General features: G+C 35.0%; 1 pseudogene; it reads right to left on the bottom strand.

The window, feature by feature from the left end:
- Nucleotides 1–1,489: 1,489 nt before the first annotated feature.
- On the bottom strand, nt 1,490–12,905 carry LOC114037464 (annotated as a pseudogene).
- Nucleotides 12,906–24,344: the final 11,439 nt, after the last annotated feature.

Raw genomic sequence — 24,344 nt, 5'->3', positions numbered from 1 at the left:
CATCACTTAAGATTGTGGAGTAGATAGTACTCAAGTCAGATTTATTTTCAGGCTTCCTTGGGAGTAAAAACAAAATGGTTCCACTATACATGTTTGATCTCTGTAATTATATCTGTACAAGTCATACTTCCCCCATAAACTTTCCACACATTTTTCTTAGGCAAAAGCAACATTACTTTTTGGAGAGCTCTGAAGATTGCAGGAAAGCACAACAATGGTTCATAGTGAAACTTCTCAGCACAATTCCCTTGACCTCACAGTAATGAGGTGACTACATTCATTCCTTTTTAATGTAAGAGTTGATTGTTTTATTTGAGCATTTCTAATTGCTCTGTGTTGGTAAGTCTTATCATCATCCTTGCATCTCATGGGAGGAGAGCTCTCTCACGAGGTTCAATGGGAAACAACCAAAAGAAGGGAATGACTGCCCAGAGTGTCCCTGTTCCTTGTATTCATCTTTTACTGGCATCACAGCCTAGTAGACATTGGCCTTTCCATTCAGCAAATTAGAACAATATTTCACCAAAAAATGATAAAATAAAAGAATAAAAAATATGATCCTCCCTTGATAGGAAATACATTTTTGATAATAATCAATGCTCTTTTGTGCTTTTCCTAGGATCTTTTCTCCCTTCAGTAGGGAATTCCTTGCAAATCTTACTGTGGAAGGCATAGCTTATTGGTCATTTTTAATAGGGGGGAGAGATCCACAAAAAAGAAAGTAGCGATTCTAGGACTGAGCAACATGGCTCTTGTGGTTGCCAGTTTGGGATCACTGATGAAAACTGATGACTGAGAAGTAAAACAGAAGAATGTGGTGAGAGAGGCAAATGGGAACACACTAGCAAGAGGATTAAAGAGTTCAATATTTAGATCTGGGAAAGATCTCAGAGGCCATCTTGGTTAAATGACTCATGGTATATTTGAAGAAGGAAACTGAGGTCCAAGTTAAGTGACTTATCCATGTAACTAGTAATTAATAGATCTGGGTTTTGAACTCATTTCCTTTTATTCCAAATTCAACACTCTTCCTACTGTACCATCACCATCTGAACTGTAGAAAAAAGTTTTGATCTAACTCTTGGATAAGGAGCTGTCTTAGGAGATTCAAGAGTCTACAAGTGATTGAATAATTGCAAATCTTAATATGAAAGAAGAAAATGTAATAAAGTACTTGCTGAGAACTAGACTAGGAGACAAGGTTGAGTCAAGAGAAACAAGAAACACATAATGTCTTCCCTGATGTCCATCTTCATGGATGAACACATGGCCCTTTGTTTTGATGCATCAATTTGACCAGGGTCGCTTAAAAATCCTCCTCACACTGAAGAGTTGAAAAAAGTGTTACTCAGCAGTTAAGACCATTTTGAGTCTTTCTGTTTATTCAGCTTTTAGTGTCTTTTCACTGTTTATCGTGATCCCAGGACATCTCTTTTAGGAGCTGGTTCCTAGATGCAGTTGGTGGTTTCTGATTCAGTTTTGTGTTAATTTATTTTATTTTATTAGCAATCTCTTTCAGAAGGCCTTTGAGATCATTCAGTTTTGTATCCAACCATCTAAATTGGTGTCTCATTTCTTCTAAATTGTCAGTCTTTGGTGTTGCTCTTGACAAGGTAGTCTTCTTTCATTACAGTTTCCCATGCCAGGGTTTTGTTGTCCTCATTTGTTACATAGCAAGCTGAGGGCTGAGTGTTTTTCCTTGCAGCATTATTTGAAGCATTTTTCACTATCATATAGAAATAAGTGAAGACCACAAAGGGGAAGGGGATGTTCAGGGAGCTACAGTATTCCTAGACCAGGAAGTAATGCTTGAATTTCCACACCTGTTCATTGTTTGCTTGCACTGTTCCAGAGCATACCCAAACATGACAACCAGCAGGTTCACAAGCAGGATGTTGATTGAGAGCATATAGATGCATACAAGGGATATGGTGATCCCTTCAGGGAACTAGGGCAGCCCATGTTCATTCAGTTCCACACATAGAGGTTTGGATTCATTCCTAACAATGGTGCAGTGGGAAGGTCATAAGTGGTGCCATCCATATCACTAGGCATCTGGCCAAACATGGTCAGGTTGGGTTTGTAGATCACTGAGCAGAATATCCACTCCTAGCAGTGCTCATTCTGCCTCAGGATGCCCTGATAGGATGCCCCAAAGGCCACCATCCAAACCACAAAGAAGAATAGAAGAGGCCAATTAGCATCCTCTGCAACATGATGATTTTGGCCCCAGATTTCTGTTCACAGTGAACATATGGGTGAAAATGATATAATAATTTTCAGATTGAAATATTGTATATCTTCCTGTGGCACCAGAACACAAAGGGATTTAATGTTCACTGTTGTCCTCCATATCATTGTGATCATCATGACAGTTTTGATTAGTATCACCCTGTACTGCTCTGTATACAGAGTGAAAATGATATCATCCAAGCAAAAGATGACACATACAGAATATAGGGAGCTTTTGTTAAAGGAGTGGAGCTATGAATCCCTGCTATGAAGTAAAAGTAATCTAAGAGAGTCCATGACATTTCCCAGGTCTGTGAAGTACTTAATCCTATTCATGTACCATGGTAGAATTGAATTGAGAACAAAGAAGGATTGGGATGTGAAGGGACTTTCCTGGGGCTGATGAAGGAATGCACAACTATGGGGGGATTGTGTAAAGTACTTCCTTGTCTTCAGGTCTTACTTACGACAGGAAAGTTAGTTTAGAACCAGCTCCCTTTGGACTCTGAATACAGCCCCTATTCTCTCTGGCTTCTGAGGGAGATGACCTCCCGCTAGGGAATGGGGCTACACACTTGTCTCACTTCATCACAGAGGAGGATGAAGACCAGGGCATAGAGGATAAGCTCTGAGGTGTGAGGAGTAGAAATCCATGAGCAGCACATAGGCAAAGAGCAGCAGGAGGGTGTTATGGAAGGCCATGTTCCAGGAGAATAGCATGAATGACAGGGTGAAGAAAACCAGGTAGGACCACATAAGCCTTCTATGTCTATATATAGGCTTCTTCCTGAGGCAGGAAAGAAATTAATCCAGAGAACTTGATCCTTTGGAAGTGGAACCTGCTTCTTGTGAAATGGATCTGTGCCCTTTGTGTGGTCATGTTAAAATTGTTCAGTGTGCCACCTCCTACATTCACCATGGGGACTTTGTTTTCATTTTGCCCATTACAAGTTCTGCAAATACTATTGACTGGGTTTTCAACCTGATCAATACGATAAAACTGCACTTGAGTTGAAGAAATACAAGACAAGGTAGAAAGATACAGATTGATACTAATCAAAACTGTCATGATGATTACAATGACATGGAAGACAACAGTGGACATAGAATTCCTTATGTGTTCTGGTGCCACAAGAAGGTATACAAGAACAAATGAAAACCATAAATCATCTTCATGTGCTGCTGCTGCTATTACTACTACTAGTAGAATTTATTTAGCATTTTAAGTTTAGCAACAATAGTCTCTCTCTCTCTCTCTCTCTCTCTCCACACAATTATTTACATATACATATATAAAGTTATTTGTTTTCTTTGTGACTCTCAACTTATGAGTCTTTAAATTGTCAAAGATCTGAGAGGAAAAATAATTTTGGAGACCATCTGTTTAATGTCATCATGGGAAAGAGTCTAGCAACAATGGAAGGAACTGACGGCACTTTATTGACAAGACCTATCTTTATATAGTTGAGTACACTTTAGTGGGGAATAAACTTAATATGAATATAATTTACTGAAATGATCCTTATTGACTGGTGTGAATAACAACCCCCCAAAAAAGTAGATTTTGGATTATCTTATAAATATAATATATAAATATTATCTTATAAATAAAAGATAATATATAAATATATATAATTTTATCTTATAAAATTCATTCAGATTTAATAAATTTTATAAAATTTAAGCAGATCCCTTAAAAATGAAATCCATCTATCTATCTATCTACCTGTCACATACATTTTAGGTATTCTTGTCATTAAATCAAGAATGAGATAGACACAGAGAGAAAGGCAGAGACATAGAGATAGAAAACAAAGACAGAGATAGAGGCAGAGAGAGAGGCAGCAAGAACAAGGACTCAAAGAAAGACATAGAGAGAATTTTTATTTTAAAAGAAAAAAAAAGGAACAGTAACAACAGAACTTTTTCTAAGTAGATAAATAAAAGGAGATGTTGGAAAATCTTTCCTTTGGTAATGAAGCCTGCAATTGTCAGCTTTTATCATGGTCACTTATCAAGGTTGATTTTTTAAATACTAGTCATTTAAATTACTCACTAAAAAAGTTAAATCTTTTATTGCTAGATTCCAATAAGCTGTATGTTTTCAATTAAAGCACTGAATATAGAACATCTCCAACTTTTTTTTCTTGATGCTCAAATGGGAAAATTAATATATTTGAGAAAATGCCAACCATAAGAACTTTAAATAGGTAGATAGATAGATAGATAGATAAATAGATAGATGAAAATGTTCCTGATAAAATATTTAGTATGCCTAAATAATCATTTCTGATGGCATTTGCATAGTAGCTCTACCATTTTACCTAGAATACATAGAAATTGAATGTATTCTTACCTTTCTTGAATGCAATATTACTTAAAATTATATTAACTTTATATGTCCCTCCTAACAAACTGCTTGATAATTTTAGATTAAATTTAATATTTACAAAATACATTTCCCTTCCTTCTGATTCTTTAACATTACAATATCTCAAATTTCTAACTTTCTCTGAGATATTAACTCCTGGTTAATGATCAAAATATTGATACTGAATATTTATACTGACACCTTTTTACTTAAAGAAAAAAAAGCACTGACATGGGACATATTGTCAGATAAAAATATTTTAACTCCATTTTACAGATAAGAAAACTGAAGAATACATGTCTAGAAGTGGGGGAAGAGTGCTTTTTATAGGAACAGCTAACATAAGATCTCAAGGAGTTTGTTTTAATTAAAGAATAATTATGTGATTGATCGCTTTATCAAATTGATAGAATTGGGGTAATTGTCAGTTACATGAGCTTTTCAGTCTAGCTTCTCAGAAGGAAAGCCTCAGCATAGAAATCCCCTTTACCTCTTACCCCCTAAACCATACACCATTGTCCTTCTTCTGTTTGAACTGCTATAGTTTATTTATTACACTTATAATGGAGAATAAAGACAAAATAGGAATCTGCTCAGAGGGCATCAATTCTCCATGCAGAAGAGGGTAGAGAACATTGTTCCAGGAGAGTTATGATGTTTGTAATGGATTTTCCTTGGAAAGACATCACATGTAGCATTTATAGAAATTCTGTAAGTGTTTCTGGCTTGTTAATCACATGATGGAAAGTAGCCTTTTTGATTGACTAATTTTAGAAATAGAAGCGGAGATATTGTCTGAAGTACTCAGCTAGCCTCTGCCTTCTGCTCTCTCTAAATTGGACCTCTTTTCTTGGTTTGACCCCTGCAGGTGATTTTATATGAAAAAAAATGCTATAAGGGGAATGGCCTTGGGCCCTCTCAAGCTGAAAAATAAATGTGGCTCTTTGAATATGGACTTCATTCCTGTTCTTCCCTGTTTGCTCATTTAAAAAAAATAATCCCCCAGTTACATGTAAAAACAATTTTAACATTAATTGTTTATTTTCTTTAAATTTTAAGTGTCAAATTCTATCCTTCATTCTTTTCCCTCCTTATTTCCTGATATAGTAGGCAATCTGATATAAGTTATACATGTACAGTCACATAAAAAACATTACATATTAGTCATTTTGTGCAAGAAAATTGAAAGGAAGGAAGGAAGGAAGGAAGGAAGGAAGGAAGGAAGGAAGAAAGGAAGGAAGGAAGGAGGAAAGGAAGGAAGGAAGGAAGGAAGGAAGGAAGGAAGGAAGGAAGGAAGGAAGGAAAGAGAAAGAAAGATATAGAATGGTATTCTTCAATCTGTTTTCAGAGACATCACTTCTTTCTCTTGAGGCAGATAGCATTTTTCACCCTGACTCTTTTGCACTTGTCATGGATCATTGTATTGCTGAGAATATTAAGTCATTAGAATTGTCCATCATATAATATTGCTTTTACTGCACACAATATGTTCTTCTGGTTCTACTTATTATCAGTTCATGTAAGTCCTTCCAGTTTTTTCTTAAAGCATCCTGCTTTTCATTTCTTACAGTAAAATAATATTCCATTACAATCACATACTACAAGTTGTTTGGTCATTCCCCAATTAATGGGAATCCTCTTAATTTCCAACTCTTAGCTACCACAAAAAGAGCTGCTATAAATATCTTTATATACTTGGGTCTTTTTCTCATTTTGTGATCTCTTTGGGATATAGACCTGGTTGTATTATTGCTGGATCAAAGGATATGCATGATTTGATAGCCAGTTGGGCATAGTTCCTAATTGTTTTTCAGAATGGTTACATCAGTTATCAACTATCCAGATTTCCCAAATCCCCTCCAACATTTATAATTTACTATTTTTTTCATATTAGTCAATCTAATATGTATGAGGTGGTCCCCAGATGTGATTTAATTTGCATTTCTCTAATCAATAGTGATTTAGAACATTCTTTATATGACTATGGATAGCTTTGAATTCTTTGTCTGAAAATTGCCTGTTCATATCTTTGGCCACTTATCAACTGGGGAATGACTTCCATACTCTCCAATGTGGTATCACCCTTTTTGTCTAAATCAAACACCCATTTTGATCTTATCTTGGTATACAGTGTGAGATGTTGGTCTGCACCTAGTTTCTACCATACTGTTTTCCAGTTTTCCCAGAAGTTTTTGTCAAATATTAGTTTTTGTCCCCGAAACTAGGATTTTTGGGTTTATCAAAAATTAAATTACTATGATCATTTCCTACAGTGTGTTGTATGTCTAACCTACTTCACTGATCCACCACTCTATTTCTTAGCCGGTATGATTGTTTTGGTGATTACTGCTTTATAAAACAGTTTGAGATCTGGTACAGTTGTACCGTATTCTTTCACTTTTTTTCAAATATTCTCTTGATATTCTTGACCAGTTTTCTTCCAGATGAATTTTTTTTCTAGCTCTGTAAAACAATTTTTGGTACTTTGATTGGTATGACACTGAATAAATAAATAAAGTAGAATTGTCATTTTTATTATATTGGTTCAGTCTACCCATGACCAATTAATATTTTTCCAATTGTTTAATCTGATTTTATGTATGTCAGATGAGTTTTGTAATTATGTTCATATAATTCCTGGGTTTGTCTTGGCAGGTAAACTCCCAAGTATTTTATATTGACTACCATTATATTAAGTAGAATTTTTCTTCTTTTTCTTACTGCTGGAGTTTGTTAGTAATGTATAGAAATACTGATGATTTATGTGTTTATACAGTATCTTTCAATTTTTGTAAACTTCTTAATTATTTAACTAGTTTTTTAATTGATTGTCAAAGTATTCCATTATACCATTTGCAAAGAGAGATATATTAGTTTCCTTACTGACTATTCTAATTCCTCCAATTTCTTTTTTCTTCTCTTATTGCTATAGCTAGCATTTTGAGTATGATATTGAACAACAGTGGTAGTAATGGGGATCCTTGCTTTACCTCTCATTTTATTGGGAAAGACTCTAGCTTGTCCCAATTATAGATAATGCTTACTGATGGTTTTAGATAGATATTACTTATTATTCTAAGGAAAAGTCCATTTATTACTATGCTGTCTAGAGGTGTTTGGTTTTTTGTTTGCTCGTTTGTTTTTGTTTTTGTTATGAATAGGTGTTGTATTTTGTCAAAGGCTTTTTTTCATGTATTGAGATAATCCTGTGATTTCTGTTGGTTTTATTATTGATATGGTGAATTATGTTGATAGTTTTTCTCATATTGAACCAGCCCTGCATTCCCATCTTATATGATCCTTGTGATATATTGGTATAACGTATCTGCTAGTACTTTGTTTTAAAAAAATTTGCATCAATATTCATTAGGGAAATTGGTCTATAGTTTTTTTTTTTAACCCCTCCATTTTGGCTCTTCTTGGTTTAAGTATCAGCACCATATTTGCGTCTTAAAAGGAATTTGGTAGGACTCAATCTTTGCTTATTTTTCCAAATAGTTTTTTATAGTATTGGAATGTCTTAAATGTTCGGTAGAATACACTTGTGAATCCATCTGGTTCCAAGAATTTTTTCCTAGAGAATTCATTGATGACTTGTTCAATTTCTTTTTCTACAATTGAGTTATTTCTACAGTTGAGTTATAATGTGAATTCAATAATATTGAGTTAATATTTAATAAATATTCTATTTCCTCTTCTGTTAATCTGGACCATTTATATTTATATTCTGCAAATATTACTCCCTTTCATTTTGATTGTCAGATATACTGTCATATAATTGGGCAAAATAGCTCCTAATAATTGTTTTAATTTCCTCTTCATTAGTGGTGAATTCACCTCTTTCATTTTTGATACTGAAGATTTTGCTTTCTTTACTTTTTAAATCAATTTAATCAATTAGTTATATATTTTATTTTTTCTATAAAATCAGCTTCTAGTTTTATTTATTAGTTCAATGGTTTTCTTACTTTCAATTTTATTAATCTCTCCTTTGATTTTAGGGTTTCTAATTTGTTATTTAATTGAGGATTTTTAACTTGTTCTTTTTCTAGTTTTTTTAGTTGCATGTTCAATACACTGATATGCTCTTTCTCTCTTTTATTGATGTAAGTAGTTAGAAATACAAAATTTCCCCTAAGAACTGCTTTGGCTGTGTCCCACAAATTTTGGTATTTTGTCTCTTTGTTGTCATTGTCTTTAATGAAATTAATTATTTTTTAAGATTTGTTCTTTGACCCACTTCTTCTTCAGGACTAATTTATATAGTTTCCAATTAATTTTAATCTATCTTTCCACTGCCCTTTATTAAATGTAATTTTCTTGCATTATAATCTGAAAAAAGATGCTTTTAACATTTCTTCTTTTCTGGATTTTGTTGTGAAGTTTTTATGTTCTAATACATGGTCAGTTTTTGTATAGGTGTCATGTATATTCCTTTTTATTCCTATTCAATTTTCTCCCTAGGTTTATCATATCCAAATTTTCTAAAATCTATTCACCTTCTTAACTTCTTTCTTGTTTATTTTTGGTTAAATTTATTTACCTCTGAGAGGGGAAAGTTTAGGTCCCCCAATGGCATTGCTTTACTGTTTATTTTCTCCTATAACTTATTTAACTTCTGTAAAAATTTAGATGTTATACTATGCAGTGTGTGAATGTTTAGCATTGATATTATTTCATGGCCAATGATACCTTTCAGCAAAACATAGTTTTCTTCTTTATCTCTTTTAATTACATCTTCTTTTTTTTGCTTTGTCTGAGATCATGATTGCAACTGCTGCTTTCTTTTTTTTTTAAACTTCAGCTGAAGCATAATAGACTACTCCAGTCCTTTACCTTTGCTCTATGTGTGTCTCTGTGTATCAAATTTATTTTTTGTAAATAGTATATTGTAGGATTCTGCATTTTAATCCATTCTGGCATGTCAATGTTTTATGAGTGAGTTCATTCCATTCAGATTTGTAGTTTTGATAATGAGGCATTTCCCTCCATTCTATTTTTCCCTGTTTATCTCTTTCTCTCTTACCTTTCACCCTGTCCATCCTCACAACTGTTGTACTTCTGACCATGGCCTCCCCCAATCTGCCTTCCCTTCTATCAGTTCCTCCCCTCCTTCTCTTATTCCCATCCCCTTTGACTTCCTTATAGGGTAAGATAGATTTCTTTTTTTTATTTTTAAGTTTAATGGTATTTTATTTTTCCCCAGTACATGTCAAGCAAATTTTTAGCATTCAATTTTACAATATTTTGAGTTCTAGATTTTCTCCCTCTTTCCCTTCCCTCCTGTCATCTGAAAATGGTAGGCAGTTGGATATAGTTAATACATGTGTTACCATGTAAAAAAAAAATTCTGTATTAATCACAACTGTATAAGGAGAAACAGATCAAAAGGAAAAAAAAAACATGAGAAAGATTAAAGTAAGTGAAAAAAATGCTACAATATGTATTCAGAGTACATCAGTTCTTTATCTGGATATGGATATCATTTTCCTTTGTGAGTCCTTAGTACTTATCTTGGATTATTGTGTTGCTGAGAAGAGCTGGGTAATTCATAGGCAATTATCACACAATGTTGCTGATACTGTGTACATTTTTGTGATGCTGCCCATTTCACTTTGTATCAGTTCATACAAGCCTTTCCAAGATTTTCTGAAATCTGCCTGTTCATCATGTCTTATTGCACAATAGTATTGCATTACATTCATATACCACAGCTGATTCAGTCATCCCTCAATTGATGGGCATCCCCTTAATTTCCAATATTTTGCCACTATGAAAAGTGCTGCTATAAAAATTTTGCACATATAGGTCCTTTTCCCTTTATTATGATCTCTTTGGGATAGATACCTAGTAGTGGCATTGCTGGTTCATGGGTTATGCATAGTTTGGTTGCCCTTTAGGCATAGTTCCAAATTGCTCTCCAGAATGGTTTGATCAGTTCACAACTCCACCAACATTGCATCAGCGTCCCAATTTTTCCACACCCTTTCCAACATTTATCGTTTTTCTTCTTGTCACATTAGCCAATCTGATAGGTATGAGGTGGTACTTCAGAGTTGCTTTAATTTACAAATTAATAGTGTTTTAGAGCATTTTATATGGCTATAGATAGCTTTGATTTCTTCATCTCAAAAATGCCTGTTCATATCCTTTGACCATTTATCAATTGGGAAATGACTTGTATCCATATAAATTTGACTCAGTTCTCTATATATTTGAGAAATATGGCCTTTATTAGTGACAGTTACTGTAAGGAGTGTTTCCCAGCTTTTTGCTTTCCTTTTAATTTCAGATTAATTGCTTTTGTTTATACAAGAGCTTTTTATTTAACATAATCAAACTATGTATTTTACATTTTGTAATGCTTTATATTTCTTGTTTGGTCATGAATTCTTCCCCTCCCCATAGATCTGACAGGTAGATTGTTCCTTGCTCTACTAATTTCCTTAGGGTGTCACTCTTTATGTCTAAATTGTGTGCCAATTTTGACCTTATCTTGGCATACAATGTGAGATGTTGGTCTATACCTAATTTGTGTCCTGTCATTTTCCAGTTTTCCCAGAAGTTCTTAACCCCAAAGCTGGGGGATAAGACTAAGTTACTATAGTCATTAACTGTGTCTTGTATACCTAATCTATTCCACTGCTACACTACTCTATTTCTTAGCAAGTACCAGATAGTTCTGATGATAACTTTTGAGATCTGGTAATATGTTTGAGATCTGCCACGCTCCTTTGTATATTTCTTTATTAATTCTCTTGATATTCTTGACTTTTTGTTCTTCCAGATCAGTTTTTTTTCCCCCTGGCTCTTTAAAATATTTTTTGGCAGTTTAATTGGTACGGCACTAAGTAAACTAATTTAAGCAAGATTGCCATTTTTATTATAATGGCTTGGCCTACCCATGAGCAATTGACATTTTTCCAATTTAGATCTTACTTTATTTGCATGAAAAAAATGTTTTGTAATTGTGTTCATCCTGCCATATAAGAATATAAACAGTTTAGCTTTATTGAATCTCTTGTGTTTTCTCTTTATTCTTTCTTGTTTACCTTTTAATGCTTCTCCTGAGTCTAGAATTTGATAATTAAACATTTGTATTCAGCTGTGGTCTTTTAACTAGGAATGTTTTAAAGACCTCTATTTCATATTGAAGGATTATACTCAGTTTTGATTGGTAGATTCTTTCAGTTTCTATTTTGCCTTTCAGTTCTAGAACATCAGGGCAGTTTTTCCTGATAATTTCTTGAAATATGATGTCCAAGCTCTTTTTTTTTTATCATAGATTTCTTGTAGTCCAATAATTCTTAAATTATCTCTACTGGATTTATTTTCCAGATCAGTTATTTTTCCAAAGAGAAATTTCACTTTTTCTTCTATTTTTTTCATTTCTTTGATTTTATTTTATCCCTTCTTCATGTCCCATGGAGTCACTAGCTTCCACTTGCCCAATTCTAGTTTTTTAAAGATTTATTTTCTTCAGTGAGCTTTTCTACCTACTTTTCCATTTGGCCAATGTTATTTTTAGGAGTTGTTTTCTTTGGTTATTTTTTGTATGTCGTTTTCCATTTTTTGTGCTGCTTTTACCAATCTTTTATCACTCTTTTTTCATGATTCTCTTGCATTACTCTCATTTTTTCCCCCAATTTGTTTCTACTTCTCTTATTTGTTTTTTAAAATCCTTTTTGAGATCTTCCAGGAATTGTTTTTCAGCCTGAGACCACTTTACATTTTTCTTTGAGGCTTCTCAAGTAGCCATTTTGACACTATTGTCATCTTCTAAGTCTGTGGTGCTTCCCTCTCAACATACTAATTTTCTATGATCAAGTTCCTTTGTTTGTTTGTTTGTTTTTCTGCCTATTTTGTGACTTTTTGCTCTTAAGTAAGAGTTAGGCACTTGTCCTCTTCCAAGCTTCTTGTGCCAAGTCTTTCTGCTGGCTTTCTCTAAGGCATGTGGCCTCACTATTGGCCTTTATTGGGGTTGGGCCTTTCTGCCATTGGCCAACCTTAATGGCAAGGTCTTGCTGCTGCCTGCCCCATGGGTGAGGCCTCACTTCTGGCTTACTCCATGGGTGGGGTCTCACTGCCAGCCAGGAATGGGGGCTGGATTTTGCTGGTGGCACATGGTTGGGCCTTGCTGTGCTTCTGGTCTCCATAACTGCTGGTTTATCTCAGGGCTGCTGGCTGTAGGGGCTGGAATGTGGGGGCCAGGCCCCACTGATAGGTTGCCCCAAGGGTTGGAGTCTTGCTGTAGCCTTCTCATAGTACATCTTGCTGCTGTTGCTCTGAACCAGGCTCCCATTTCATCTCAGTAAAATGGAACTTTTCTGCTGAGCCTCCAAGCTGTCTTGAGTTGGTAGGCTGCTTCCTTGCTCCTAAATTGGTTCTAAGTCATTTTTCAAGATTGTTTAGAGGGATATATGAGAGGACTTCAGGAAATTATTGCCTCACTCCCCCATTGTAGCAACAGAACTGTAGTTTGCTAATTTTTGGTGAAAGAAGTTATAGGCTATCATTTGTTACTTTGAAAGGTCAGAAGAGCAAGGCATTAAAGAGGCTAGGAGTCAAGTCTATGCAATATCTTGTAGTAAACTCAGTATTAATAACCTTGAGTAGTAACATTTTCTATACAGTCCATAAAATATGAAAAGAAGAATCATCCAGTCACAGTGCTACACTTGAATATGAATTTGGTAGACCAAATCATTTGATTGTGAGCTACTTGAGGGAAGGGACTGCCTTTTTCCTCTTTTTGTATGCCCAGAGCTTATCAAAGTGCCTGTTACATAGTAGGAGTTTAATAAATGTTTTTGACTGACTAAATGCTATGTAGAAACTTTGTTAAATCTGAATTCCATATTTTGGGTTAATTAATTTACATATTAGTGCTATTGAGATAGCATAACTCTTACTTTTTGCATGTATTTGATTACCCTAAATGAAAATCCCAGAAAAGCACTCCTTACCCCCTGTCTGGACCTTACAGCATAACCATTTTACTAACACATCTGTAATAGGACTAGTGCAGGGGTGGGGAACCTGTGGCCTCAAGGTCACATGTGGCCTTCTAGGTCCTTGAGTGTGGATTTTTTATTGAGTCCACATTTTATGGAACAAATAATTTTATTAAGGGGATTTGTTCTGTAAAGTTTGGATTCAGTAAAAGAGCTACACTTGAGGACCTAGAGAGCCACATGTGATCTTGAGGCTGCAGGTTCCCCACACCTGGACCAAGGCTTAATGTAAGCAGGAGGGATCTTTAAAGTCAAATCACTGATAGCGTTAATATGATCAGGCATGTTGTAATCATGAGATCTGGAGTGTAACAGATTATACAATTCCATAACAGCATAAAGCCAGCCATGCAACCTGCTCCTTTCCTGCCAATATTGACAGTTTTATCTGCTATTCACTATAGACCTGTATGGAGTTGGGTAAAAGCAGAGGCAAATGGGAAGAGGGAATGAAAAAAAAAAGTTTGATATCCCAAATGTAATTCATTTTAAAAATTTGTCAGTGGTTGATAGTATTGAAAAGCAGATATTTTTCATTATATTTCCTTTGAGTACTTATACAATTTCAGTAAACATGAAGATTAAATATTAACAAAGATTTTTTTCACATTTGTTCACAGCTAAAAAGGAAGAAGAAGGAGGAAGAGGAGGAGGAAGTAAGGGTGAGTAAGAGCAGTAATAATAGCAAATAAAGTAACTACTGACTCATTACATTGTCCATTGAGGCTTATTATATGAGACCTCCTGTAGAAGAGATAACATAGGTGGCTTCAGACTTTTTCCAAAAGTCTGAAAGTTTAACAAGATTTTCAGTATGGAAGTTCTTCATTGTATCTTAAAAAAATATGTTATTATACTTTAAAAGCTATCATCACTAATATTAGTATCAGTGAAAATGAAAAGCATCAGGTTGAGTCCTACATAAAATAATTTATATGTAGTTGAAGATTAGATTCTTTTAGGTAGATTAAATAATTCTAATTCTCATAGCTTCTTTTCTTTAATCTTTTAATTGATTTTAAGAATCACCACCGGATATTTTTGCTTTGTTTCTTAAATTGTGAGATGGAAAAGTAGATTGGGAGTTAGTAAGAATGATGTTGCTTTCTAGATATTATACACACAATCACACACACAAATATGTATGTTCTTTATTAAACTAGTTTAGGCAATGACTGTTCTTCATAGCTGTCTGATAGGTATAATACATTATATCAAGAAAGCAATAGTCTTTGATGTTATTTATGTCAACTCCCTTCACTTTCCAATACTAATTACAACCCATATAAAACTTAACATAACATTCCTTAGAGGACTGTCTGAGGCTCTTAGAAGTTAAATGAGGTCGACATGGTAACACAGCTGGTGCCTGTAAGAAGCTGGATTTGAACCCAGTCCTTCACTCTAAGTCCAAAATGACTATGAGGAAAAAAAAAGAGGTATTGTGGTATTATGGAGTGTTTTATATCTGCAACACCAAAATACTTCTTATTCTTCTTCAGTCATTTTCGCTCATATACTATTAAGACCAAGATTTTGCTCATTTTGCTCCCAGAATTTTATAACTAGCTTCATTTTCCCCATCAGCTTCTCTGCTTGTTTTTAACTCCAGGAACAGAATACCTCCTCCAAGATAGGTTCATCACCTAAAATCCCATCATCACTGAGAGTGATACAGCTTTCATACTTTTCACTTCCTTGGCACCCTAAGTTGTCTCTCCCCTCTCATTGGGGAGGTTGGAAGGCTGGAGAGAGGAGCAATAGACTTCTGCCAAAGCATCTTTTTTTTAGAGGATTCAGCATTTTCTAGCTAATTTCATTTCCCATTATTTGCTTTGCTTAGATTCTACTCCACCAACACCAGCAGCCCCCTTTCAACTTCCTTTTGTGTGCTGTCATCAATCATTACTTTATAAATTTGTTGAGGACAGGTCTAATCAGTAAGTAAAACATTCAGTGGAAATTATTTGTGAATGTTGATTCATTAGGAGGAAAAAGTAGTTGGATATTCTAGCTTTCATTGGTCTAGGTAGCACATAAAGAGATGATGTGGGACTACTTTATACTTGTAGCTATTAAAACTCATGTTGGGCTATTGTTAATTTCTTGATGAATGCATTTCTTTATCAACAGTTTTCTAGTTTTTCATGGCCTACAGTCTTACTTTATCTGTCAATTTTGGCCTGTTGTCCTTGTGATACCACTTTGTTCTCATTTTGACCAAAGGAAAATATTATGACATTAAAGAATCAAAAGATTTGCACTTCTCACAATTGATGGTGTCAGTAGCCCAATAATAGCAGTTACTCAAGAAAAACTAGGTTCACTGAGCAAAGACAATTTCAGGACTTTATGAAGAGCCTGACTATAAAAGTCCAACATAGAACTACAACACAAGGGAATTTCACAAGAGTTTTCATGAGGAGTTATTTCTTGGAAATGAGTCTTCTAAGTTTGAGCCCACTCTTTTCAGAAACCTTTTTTTTTGTTCAAGAGGGAAATATACATCTGGTTTGGGATAATTCTATAACATTTTTAAAGTAAATATAACTTTCTAAAAACTAGTTAATTCTAGCTCCCTATGTCGTAAGTTAGCCATTGTGATAAATTACCCCAGGAGTTACACCTTGGAAATATGAGTACTTATGTTTGAGTCTACTCTCCTCAGAAATGTCTTGTGTAAGTGGGGAATATGTCCCTGGTTTGGGATGATTCTGTAACAACTATCCTTTAATAAATACAACTTTTTTTCTTTATAAAATAACACCATTTATTACTATTTTAAAACAAGTCCCACAAAATGACATTTAGAAAACAAATAGGTCTAAATAATTTAAAGAGAAAATATGCATAAAACCTCTATGTATAAAAGAGATTATTACCAAAACAGATGTTAAAATATCCTTATAATTAGAGCCAGTTCTAGAAGCCAAGGGTTCTAGAGTAACCCTTCCTGGTTGGGATGATTTTGTAACAACTTTTTTTTTTAGTAAATACCACTTTCTGAAAGCTAATTAATTCTGACTGGCTATGTGATAATCAACAGAGCCCACCAGATTGAAGATTATGGGTGACAATGTTAAAAATCTAAAGTCAGTTTGAATTTTGTACCCAGAGTTACCTATAATACCCCAAGAGGAGATATACTGAGATGACATCTTGAGACCTGGCCCATCAAATCTGTAAAGTACTCCAATTTAAGCTCTTTCTATACACATCCACTCAATGAGATGAAAGCTGCAAAATTTAAATTCTTAAATGTTTTTTTTTCTGCTTACACAAATCTACTTGTTAGCATACAGTTCCTGGCACATAGTAGGTGCTTAATGTTTATTGATTGATTCATGGAAATAGCTTGAGAGAGGTGTCACTATAAAAATATGGGAGGCAGCTTGGCACATGAAATAGAATACAGAACTTGTAGCCAGGATATCTAGTCTTACCTTAAGACATTTATTAGCAGTATGACTCTGGCCAGTTAATTTCACATATATAAACATCAATTTCCTCATCTATAAAACAAAGATAATAATCCTAGTAGTACCTACCTAATATAATTGATTTGAAGTTCAAACTAGATAATGTAGGTGAAGTAATTTGATGAACTTAATGGACTATGTAAATCCCAACTAACTTGAAACAATCTCTCTAGAGCATAAAGTCTTTACCCAAATTGACCATGATCAAATTACACCTTGTTTTGGTAAATAACAAATTTGTCCAAATTCAACTATCCACTGTCATGCTGCTTCTCTATTGTGAAATACACTAACAAATTTTAGCAAGTAATATTTTTCACTATATTAGCATGATGGTCAAGGCTGGCAGAAAATAAAAAATGATAAGTGCATAAAGTTTTACATTAGTGCACTCTCTCAAGAAAGAGAATGGGTCATTCTTTCATTGAGCCTACCTAGCACTGATATAAAAGCAACAGTGTAACCCAAGCTGCCATTCTGGATTTGTTTAGCCATGTTCTTTGTTTCCTAAAGTTTACTTGTTTTATTCCTACCCCTACAGGCAAATTACTTATATTTCCAAACTGTCAACTAGCTAATCTGAGGAACTAATAACTGTTTATGGAGAAGGGATAATGTGGTAAAAGTTGTGTGGTATATTTGAATTTTCAAGGTACCTGATAAAAGTGTTTATTCTTTTGTTGCCCAAAACTACTTTTACTTTCTCTCTCTCTCTCCCTCTCTCTCTGCTTTATCCTATAATTTCAGTAGTGTAGAGAATTTCTTATGAAAGTCCCACTACCATATCTGAACTACAACTCTTCTGAAACTTGTAGTCTTAGAGAGTTTACTTAGAAACTGAGAGGTTAAGTGATTTCTCCAAAGTGGGATTTCAACCTAGGTCATGACTGCTGTCTGACCATCTATGGCTTTCTTTCTATCCCATTAATGACAGGAATTACAGAAATTTTAAGGCAAGAATTATCAGTGATATCTTGCCAAAGCAACAGGAGAGGGAGAATCAGGGACAGATGGAGACTTTAAATGTATCCTTGCACACACACACACACACACACACACACACACACACACACATACACACACACAGAGAGAGAGTGAGAAAGAATATAACATTAGCAGTTGTCTATTCTATCCTCAACATAACCTAATTAAATATTGCCATTATGTAAGATATTCAAAATACCCCTAAAACCACAACACAGTTTGATGTGGATATCATTATTTGATATATCTTCAGTCATCTGTAATTTTATTTGGTGAATCATATTAATATAAATGTTTCTCAAATTTTCTGAAAATTTTGCTGTGCTCAGATGTCCACAGTCAAAAATTATTTTCTTTTATTTTTAATACTATAGATTATGTATGCTTTGTGATATATATATATATGTATAATTTCAAACATTACATTGCATGTTTCTTTTTTCTTCCTTAAGCTAGCTAGCATTTTTCTGCTCTTTTTCTTCTAATTGTGATTCCCTGAACATCTCTTTTTCTCAACATCACCCTTCACTATGTATTCAGCACTTATTTAAGACATAAGAAGCTAGGGATTAATTATTTTACCTAGTTATGAATTGATCCTCATAATAGCCTATTAGATGGATTAATCCTATCTTGCCACTGAGAAAACAGAAACACAGATCAACTAATTAGTGCCATACCATAACACAGTTCATTGAGCCATACTCTGTTCAAGACTGTTCCTGCATAACATAAGATAGGCACTTCAGTAGTGTGTTTGGAAGCTTCAGTAATATGTTTATATCATTAATATAAAATTTAGTGTGCTAATGCCTCAGTGAATTAAACCATAATTTGGTTAGTGATTTAGGTACAGGTTGACACGAACAATTATGATTATTATTGAATGAAAAATTTTGTTTGTCATTTTTCCTGAATTCACCAATGTAATAATCATTTAAATAGAGAAAGGCTTAAGAAAAAAAATTGAAATTTCATAGAAATATCTATTCTACTATGAATAAGATTGCTCTTATACAAATTATCATAAGGTGGTTTTAAATATCTTTTTTTAAAAAATAATCATAACTAGTAATAATTCAATATGACATCAAAGATGTCATTTCTAAAACATTCAGTTTTTGTTACATTATTCTTGGAGGCAAATCCTCATTTAGAATTATAATGTTTTATATGATAATTAACATAATTTGTTATTTAAGAAGTTTGCTCTTCATCAGCAACCTTAGCTTCTTTCTGGAATAAAATGTTGCGGTAGAAAAGGAATGATTATTTCCCATGTAATAATAAGGTTATCTACAATTCTTGTCAAGTCAACCTTAACTTAATGAAATAATTTTTTACACTTGATGATATTGCATTTTTTCCAATTACATGTAAAGATAGTTTTCAACATTCTTTTTTATAAGATTTTAAGTTACAAATTTTTCTCCCTCCCTTCCCTTATTCCTCCTTCCTCCAGACAGCAAGCAATCTCATATAAGTTATATATGTACAATCATGTTAAACATATTTCTGCATCAGGCATATTGTGAAAGAAGGGAACAATGGGGGGAGGAGTCAAGATGGCTGAGTAAAAGCAGTGAAAAGAATGGCTCTTAAAAAATTCTAAAGCAGCGGAACTCACAAAAAGACAGAGTGAAACAAATTTCTAGGGCAAGAAAACCTGGAAGGTTCATTGGAAAGGTCTATTGCACCAGGCTGGGAGAGGAATGAAGTTCAATGTAGGCCCCCAGGCAAAACTGGCCTCAGCAAAGCTGGAGCAGGCCTCAGAGGACTGAATCATGGGCAACTGTGGCAGTTTCCAGACTTCTGAACCCACAAAAGCCAAAGAGAACTTAGAAGGTCAGTAAGAAAAGTCTGTGACTGCAGTGAGAGAGAAATTCCATCCCAGCCCCAGTCATGGCACAGCCATGGGGTGGCAGCTACTTCTGGAGCTCTCACTCCAAAGACTGAGAGGGAATCCAGTGGCTGATCATAGGCGGATGGCAGGGATCTCTTTGCTGGTGCAGGATTCTCTTGCTTTGCCCATGCTTGGATCTGGGTCACAGTTCTGGGTGGCAGTCCTGGAGCAAGGAAGAATGATGGCTTGGTGGAACTTGTAGTGGTGGTGGAGAAGGTATCCTCCTCACAGTTTCAAGGCAGAAAAGAGTGCTTGTGATCACTCATAGACAAGAGCACAGGCCAGGAAAGGAGTAATCATCTCACCTTTGATTATACCACTTTGGAAGAACTGATAATTTTCAGGTCCCTAAAAGTATCTCTTAAAAGAGCTGCACAAAACCCCCAAAGTGTGGGATAGTACATTCTCCACACTACAAGCAGATCCTTACCCTAACAAAGCATTTATAACTCAACTAATTGTCTTGGGTCATGAGCAAATTGAGCAAAAAAAAGTCAGACTATAGAATCTTTCTTTGGTGACAAAGAAGATCAAAACATACAACCAGAAGAAGAAAACAAAGTCAAAGCTCCTACATCCAAAGCCTCCAAGAAAAATATGAATCTGTCCCAGGCTATGGAAGAGCTCAAAAAGGATTTTGAGAAGCAAGTAAGAGAAGTAGATGAAAAAATGGGAAGAGAAATGAGAGTGATGCAAGAAAATCATGAAAAACAAGTCAACAGTTTGCTGAAGGAGATCCCCCCAAAATACTGAAGAAAATAACAGCTTAAAAAGTAACCTAATCCAAATCACAAAAGAGGTCCAAAAAAACCCAAAGAGGAGAAGAATACCTTCAAAAGAAGAATTGGTCAGATGAAAAAGGAAGTCCAAAAGCTCACTGAAGAAAATACTTCCTTAAAAATTAGAATGGGGTAAATGGCAGCTAGTGACTTCATGGGAAATCAAGACATTGTAAAACAAAACCAAAAGGAAGAAAAAATAGAAGACAATGTGAAAGATCTCAGTGGGAAAACAACTGACCTGGAAAATAGATCCAGGAGAGAGAATTTTAAAAAAAATTAGACTATCTGAAAGTCATGATCAAAAAAAAAAAAAGAGCCTAGACATCTTTCAAGAAATTATCAAGGAAAACTGCATGAATATTTTAGAATCAGAGGGCAAAATAGAAATTGAAAGAATCCACTAATCACCTCCTGAAAGAGATCCTCAAAGGAAAACTCTTAGGAATATTGTAGCCAAATTCCAGAGTTCCCAGGTCAAGGAGAAAATATTGCAAGTGGCCAGAAAGAAGCAATTCAAGTATTGTGGAAACACAATCAGGAGATAACACAAGATTTAGCAGATTTTACATTAAGGGACTATAGGGCTTGGAATATGATATTCCGGGGGTCTAAAGAGATAGAATTAAAACCAAGAATCACCTACCCAGAAAAACTGAGTATAATCTTTTTTTGGGGGGGGGGGGATGGACATTCAGTGAAATAGAGGACTTTCAAACTTTCTTGATTAAAAGACCAGAGCTGAATAGAAAATTTGGCTTTCAAATACAAGACTCAAATAGACACATGAAGAGGTAAACATGAAAGAGAAATCATAAGGGACTTATTAAAGTTGAACTGTTTACATTCCTACATGGAAAGATGATATTTGTAACTTATGAAACTTTTGTCAGTATTAGGGTAGTTGGACAGAAAAAATTATATGTATACAGATAGATAGATAGATAGATAGATAGATAGATAGATAGATAGATAGATAGATAGATAGATAGATAGATAAATAGATAGATGGCACAGGGTGAGTTGAAGATGAAGGGGTGATATCTGGAGAATAAAATTAAGGGGTGAGAAAAGATTATACTGAGAGAAGGAGAAAGGGAGAGGTAGAACAGGGTAAATTATCTCACATGAAACAGACAAGAAAAAGCTTTTATAGTGGAGGGAAAACAGGAGAAGGTGAGAGGGAATAAGTGAATCTTATTCTCATTGGATTTGGCTTAAGGAGGGAATAACATACACACTCAATTGGGTATGGAATTCTATCATGTCCTACAGGAAAATATGGGGGAAGGGGACAAGAGAGCAGTGGGATTATTGAAGGAAGGTCAGATTCAGGGAGGGGCTAATCAGAAGCAAACACTTCTAAGGAAGGACAGGGTCAAAATAGAGAATAAAATAAATGGGGGGTGGGATAGGATTAAGGGAAATACAGTTAGTTTTTCACAATATGACTACTATGGAAGTATTTTGCATGACTACACAGGTATAACCTGTATTGAGTTGCTTGCCTTCTCAATGAGGGTGAGTGGGGAGTTAGGAAGGAAGAAAAGTTGGCACCCAACATTTTAAAAACAAATGTTAAAAGTTGTTTTCATGAGAAACTGGGAAATAAGATATACAGGCAATGAGATATAGAAATCTATCCTGCCCTACCGGAAGATAGAAGGGGAAGTGGATAAGAGAAGGGGGAGAGATAGAAGGGACGGCAGATTAGAGGAAAGAGTATTCAAAATGCATGCCTTCTTAGGGTGGGGGGAGGGATTTGATGGGGAGAAAATATTGAACTCAAATCTTGTGGAAGTGAATGTTGAAAACAAAAAATAAATTAATAAAATCTGGAAAAATAAAAAAAAAACAAGAAAGGAAGAAGTATCAGGACAAAAGGGAAAAAACATAAGAAAGAAAAAAAAACCCAAAATTGAAAATAGTATGCTTCAATCTGCATTCAGACTCCATAGTTTGTTTGTTTGTTTTTTTCTCTGCATGTGGATATCATTTTCCATCAAAAGTCTTTGGAAATTGTCTTTGATTGAGTTTTGCTTCCAGAAACCAAGATGGCAATATAAACAGTAAATTGCTGTAACTCTCCCATATTCACCTCAGTCATAAAATACCATACCCTTCCCCCCCCCAAAAAAAAATTCTGGAACAGTAGAACCAGAAAATATACAGGTTGAAACAATCTTTTAGTCCAAGAAACTTGGAAGATCTCCAAGAAAGGTCTTCTCTCACTCAGGTAAAAAAGGAGTACTTTCCAGGACAGGAAGTATCAGAGCAAGCCAGCAGCCAACCCCACATCAGCAAAGCAGTGAGAGATCCTGATGAATCAGGCAAATGCCAATACAAGGACACCTCTCCTGTCTTAGCATAGCCAAAGGAACAGGCAGACTTCAGCTCTGAGAACCACCAAATGCTTCAGCACAGGCCAGGTCAAACAGGCATCCTCCAGTGGCCAGACCTCCATGTGCCCCAGGGAAATGTAGAAACACCACACCAACCTGAACACACATCAGACACCACCACTAGGACCCCAGGTCAGCACCAGGTAAGCTGTCAGACCCCTATAGCCTCCAGCAGTGGCAGACACATACCACTGAGCTCTTCACAGCACCTTATACTAGGGTACCCTGGGGGCCTCAAAACAACATCAGCACAGCACCAGGCAAACAGCCAAGGCCTGGAGTCACTGACAAAATAAGCCTGAGATAGTGCCACTTCTAGCCTGGGTATAGAGCTTAAATTTAAAGAAAGGAAAAAGATTTAAAAAAAAGATTAAAAAAAAACAAAGAAGAAACCTTAGAAATTTATTATGGTGACAGGGAAGACCAAGACACAAACCCAGAGGAGGAAAACAATGTTAAAACACCTAAGGGCAAAACCATAAAGAAAAAACAGAAAGTGGTCTCAAGCCCAGAAGGAACGCATGGAAGAACTCAAAAAGGTGCTTAATAACCATATGAAAGGTGGAAGAAAAAAATGGGAAAAAGAAATGAGAGTGATGCAAGAGAATTATGAAAAAAATGAATGAACAGCTTGGAAAACTTCTTAAAAAGTAGAATTGGCCAAATGGAAAAGGAGACACAAAAGTACTGACGAAAATCACCTTAGAAAAGAGATCCAAAAATGAAAGCTCCAAAGAACATTATAGTCAAATTACACAACTTTAAGATCAAGGAAAAAATTCTATGAGTGGCCAGAAAGAAACAATTCAAATATTGGGGAGTCACAATCAGGATTAAACAGGACTTGAAAGCTGCTACCTTAAAATATTGGAGGTCATGGAACATGATATTCTGGAAGGCAAAGGGGCTAGCACTACAACCAAGAATCACTTGGAAAAATTAATATATCAAGGGAAAAATTGGGCATTCAATGAAATATAAAGATTTCAAGCTTTTATAAGGAGAAGACCAGAACTAACCCAACAATTTGACATCCAATATCAAGAACCAAGATAAGTATAAACAGGTAAAGGGGAGAAGAAAACATAAGGTGTTCCATAGAGCTAAATTGTTTACATCCCTACATGGGAAGATGATACTTGTAATTCTTGGAAATTGTATGACTAATATTACAGCTACA

This window comes from Vombatus ursinus, unplaced genomic scaffold (genome assembly GCF_900497805.2).
Source record: "Vombatus ursinus unplaced genomic scaffold, bare-nosed wombat genome assembly UNPS02000582.1, whole genome shotgun sequence".
NCBI lineage: Eukaryota > Metazoa > Chordata > Mammalia > Diprotodontia > Vombatidae > Vombatus > Vombatus ursinus.
The sequence above is the reverse complement of the archived record's forward strand: the minus strand, read 5'-3'. Positions and strand labels throughout refer to the sequence as shown.